This window comes from Dipteris shenzhenensis, chromosome 6, assembly GCF_047967505.1.
Source record: "Dipteris shenzhenensis isolate YYH24624 ecotype China chromosome 6, Dip_SZ_1.0, whole genome shotgun sequence".
NCBI lineage: Eukaryota > Viridiplantae > Streptophyta > Polypodiopsida > Gleicheniales > Dipteridaceae > Dipteris > Dipteris shenzhenensis.
The window spans coordinates 15060424-15064961 of record NC_141601.1 but is presented as its reverse complement, the minus strand read 5'-3'; positions in this window follow the sequence as shown (position 1 = coordinate 15064961).

The window sequence follows — 4538 nt, the reverse complement described above, 5'->3', positions numbered from 1 at the left end:
TAGGCCAAAATAGGGAGTGCATTAACGCGCTCCCTATTTTGGCCCAAAAGAGGAAATTTTCACATCCTTGTATCTTTTGATTTACAAGTCCAAATACGGTCATGTTACATATCAAATCAAATGGTAAGGCATACTTTAGATGATTATCATGTCTTTGTGCACCATCTAGTAAAATTTAATGCACCAAAATATGAATTTGTGGTTAATTTGTTGCATTGGTTAGATTAGTGGGAGGTAAGAATAAATTATTAGGGAAGGATATTTTTCTAGTAACAAAGAAACATGGATTTCATTCCAAGAGTGAACAGAGTTAAAAAAGCTAAGCATTTACATATGCATGGAATCTAGACTAATCCATGCAAGGAGTTCTTGGAAACACCCCACCTGTGTGGAAGGTTGCATTGATGATCTCAATTACTCTAGTGGACAGAGAGAACTTGATTGCAGTTACTGTAGGGTTTGTCTTTAATACAAACAATGAATTGGAAATTGAACATACAAACTATCTCGTGGATGATGTGAAATTAGTGTTAGTGGCTCAGAAAGTTATATGCATATTTAACCTTCTAGCATTGAGGAAACATATGGGCTTTTGAATAAGTTATTATTTTTTGCTACTGAAATGGGGGATTTATAAATCTTTTATTGTTTTTTATTGCTCTCTTTTTTTGGCTCGCTCGCTTTTTGTCGCTCGCCTTTTGGTAATCCTCGACTTCCATCACGTAGGAGTTTTTCCCACTGTAGACTTGAATAGGTGCATGCATGCATGCATGAATGTGTGCACGTGTGGATGTGTGTGTGTGTTTGGATTTAATAATGTTTGTTTGTGTATGTGTGTGTTCAAGTCCTATAAATTGATTCCTAGAGACAAAGTGCTAGTATTTCAAAAAAGCTATCTCACTGCAAGTGATTAAGAAAACACCTAGCATATGTCTTGAATTAATTGAGATAGTGCATTGTCACCTTGTTTTATGGAAAAGTAACATATCATAGGTTTTGCAATTTTATTTTTTTTTGGAAAAGAGTACATCAAATTGAAAGAAACACATTAATTGAACAAAATGATGCTCAAACTCTAACTTTACTTCAAAGAGAGCACCCACTATCCAACACAAACAACAATAAGTTAGTCTATGAAGGAAAGTGTCAGGGGTCCTGGCTACTTTTAATCCATGTCAAAATTAAATTAGGGACTCATATATATGTATTATTAAGAGAACACGCTTATACCACCAATGTTGTGGTTTATAATGTCCATTGATAGTAGACAACTATCAACCTACTATGTTGAGAACTATAAGGGACAAATTTACCATACACATATTTGTCAATATGAGACATCCATTTGACATCCTAGAAGATATGAAACCAAGTGACAAAGATGGAGATCCATCATCAATTATCATTAAGAATGTAAACCCATTTTACTATATGGATCATTCACACAGTGATGGAGATTTGTAATTATAGAATAAAGATGGTCTACAAGTCTCCACATATCATGGTCGTAGCTCAAATGTACAAAAAGAGAGTAGAGATTTAGATGTCTAGCACATCCTATCAAAAAGAGTACATAGAGCGGACTAAATATCAAACAAAACATAGTATACCATGTATCTATCACTCCATGCCAACCCAAGGCTAGCATTCATTGGTGATGATCCAAATAGCTACAATTAAGAGTAACTTGCAAAGGGGTCATTGTGGCTATTCAACACGCTTTGACAAAAATCCTCCTAAGACATCAGATATGTGCCCATGGTCATAAGCAAAATAACGTAACAAATGATGTATATCATTTTGAAACACCTTCATGTAAAAATTCAAGGTAGAAGAAACATACTATAAAACATAGAAGATAACTTAGAAGATGAAACATACTATAAGATATACAGGCTAGACCTAGATTCTGCTCTATAGTAAGAAGAAAAATTAACCCCATGAATCATGCATGGTATAGTCAAACAAGGAGCTCAAAGGGGAGAATAGCAAGAGCGGATGAAGTGTAGGCCAATGGGGACTAATGGCATAGAGAGGAGTATACTTGAAGGTCCCACTAGTAAGGCAAAGCCCATTCATGATGGTTTGCAAGCTTGACATATGAAAATTCTCACAAGCAAGCACCATAATGACTATGGAAGACTAAGACAAAATCATGAAACACCATAATCAAAGATGGAACTTGCAAATGGAGCAAACGTACTCCTCAGTGCATTGATGGTGTTGGCACCACCCTCGGAGCTAAGCTTTCAGAAGAAGTACATGGCTGATTTTGATTGAAAATTTTAAGTCTAAGAAAACCCTCTATTTGACCAATTCATAATTTTGCTACAAAAGAAGGGAGCCTTGCAAGTTATGCCAGTGGATATGCATCAAGAATATAAATCTACCTCTTTGATGTGGGCATTGTTGATCAAGTGATTTGATACCTGAGTCATCAACTACCTTTACTCATGCACCTTTCAAGAACATGGACAAAGGGGTTCCAATGCGCAGAGGATTACCAAAAAGCAAGCATGCCTAAAAAAATGAGCAAAATCCATCCAACAAATGCTTAATGTCAACAAATCCATTTAGTTTTACAAAACCATGACACCAATCTAGTAAAGTAGTGAATACATATTCAATCCACACTTGGCTAAATTCAAGCCAATCACCCTCCCATAGTCTACTATGTATTTCAAAAAATATCCAAAATAGATGATTTTCATGGTGGAGAGATGGAGACCCATCAAACAAAGGCTTAATGTTAACAAAGATATTTAGTTTTACCAAACCTCAGCACCACCTGGTTTAAATAGTCAATACATATCTAATCCATACTTGGAAATAATGAAGCCATTCACCCTCCAATAGAAGAGCTCAAAAGAATACAAATGAGATGCTCTTCATTGTGGAGAGGTATACCTTAGAATTCCCATGTAGGGACAAAAAGGACCACAGCCTACATATTTTTTGGTAAGCCAAAATTGTGTTGTTCTTTGAAATCAACTAGAAAATACTCATCTACTTCAAAATATGTGTCCTTTTCACATACTTAGTGAGGTTTTTTCCACTACTCAAGGCTTGACATAGTTCCACTTGATCATGAATTGATGGACCATTTGCACTTTATCCAAGCACAAAAATGAATATGAAGTATATGTGCTTGCAACACGCTCTTCTTTGCATCATGTTGTGCAAAGTCAAGACATGGGCAGCATGGAAACTATGCCATTGTGACGGACTAGGTAAGGGCCTTTAGCAATTGAACCTATAGTCCATATATGAAATGCATGCACCTAATTAGGAATTATAATATCCTCTATAATAACCTCCCCATTTTTCATCATTTCGTTGCCTATATTGTCTTTGAATTCCTTACTGAATTTTGATCTCCATCTCACAATCTTTCCATCATGGCAAGGAGGTCATGCATGATTTACTGTACTACCTTGTCACACTTTAGTACCTTGGAAAACATCGTCGAGGGTAACCCCTACTTTAATCAATTAATCTCTCTCTTCTATAATTAGAGAGGTTCCCCTAGCAATCTTCCACACCTTAAAGAATTTCCAAGTACACCTTGAATTAAGCGATCCACATTCCATGTGTTGGCAACTATGGTATTGCCAAAAAAAAAAAAAAAAACTATGGTACTGCAAAACAAGATGAACTGCTCCATGATCCCTTTTGGATGTTTTCAAGCAATATGGATTCTTAATCTTTCATCCATGTATTGAGTCTGCCACCAATGGTTTGGTGTGTGAAAGGTAGATGATATTGGATTACGGGGTTGAAATAGGCAGCAAAATGGATGTAGGAACTTGGGACTGCCACGATTGCAAGCAAACTTGCAAATTCTAGCAAGAAGAGAGAGAGAGAGAGAGAGAGAGAGAGAGAGAGAGACATGATTCTAGAAGTTTGTGCAAGCACAAGGAGGGGTGAGGGAATGGGGTTAAAAGTACAAAGCATTGGGAGATGGGGGGTCTGACAAAGCAATTGTATGCTATTGCAAGTACTCACAACAATGTACAACAAATCAAAAATATTATCGGGATGTAGTCTAAAAAGATGCAATGAAGAGTTACATGCCAACATGCAATTGGAAGGTTGCGATTAAGATCGATTAGACATGCGAATAGATGATGTAGTTCAGAAGGCTACAATGGAGAGATATATGCTAGTGTGCGATTAGGTGTTGTGCACTCAAGGAACACAAGTAGCATAAGTCTAGATTGTAGCTAGGCTATGATGATAACTTTTGCATCATACGCATACTCTCAACTTTTAAGCATAGAGTAAGGACATACTTGAACTGGTCGTGTGTGTGTGTGCACACATGCACACATGTAATTAGATGAATCATTGAGGCTTGAATGGTTCATCTAACCCTACGTGTAGCTTGTAGACTAATGGTCACATGATACGATTCATCAGACAAACTCTCTCTCTCTCTCTCTCTCTCTCTCTCTCTCTCTCTCTCTCTCTCTCTCTCTCTCTCTCTCTCTCTCTCATTTGTGCAAACTCAAAGAGACAAAGCATGAGAACTAAGGCTA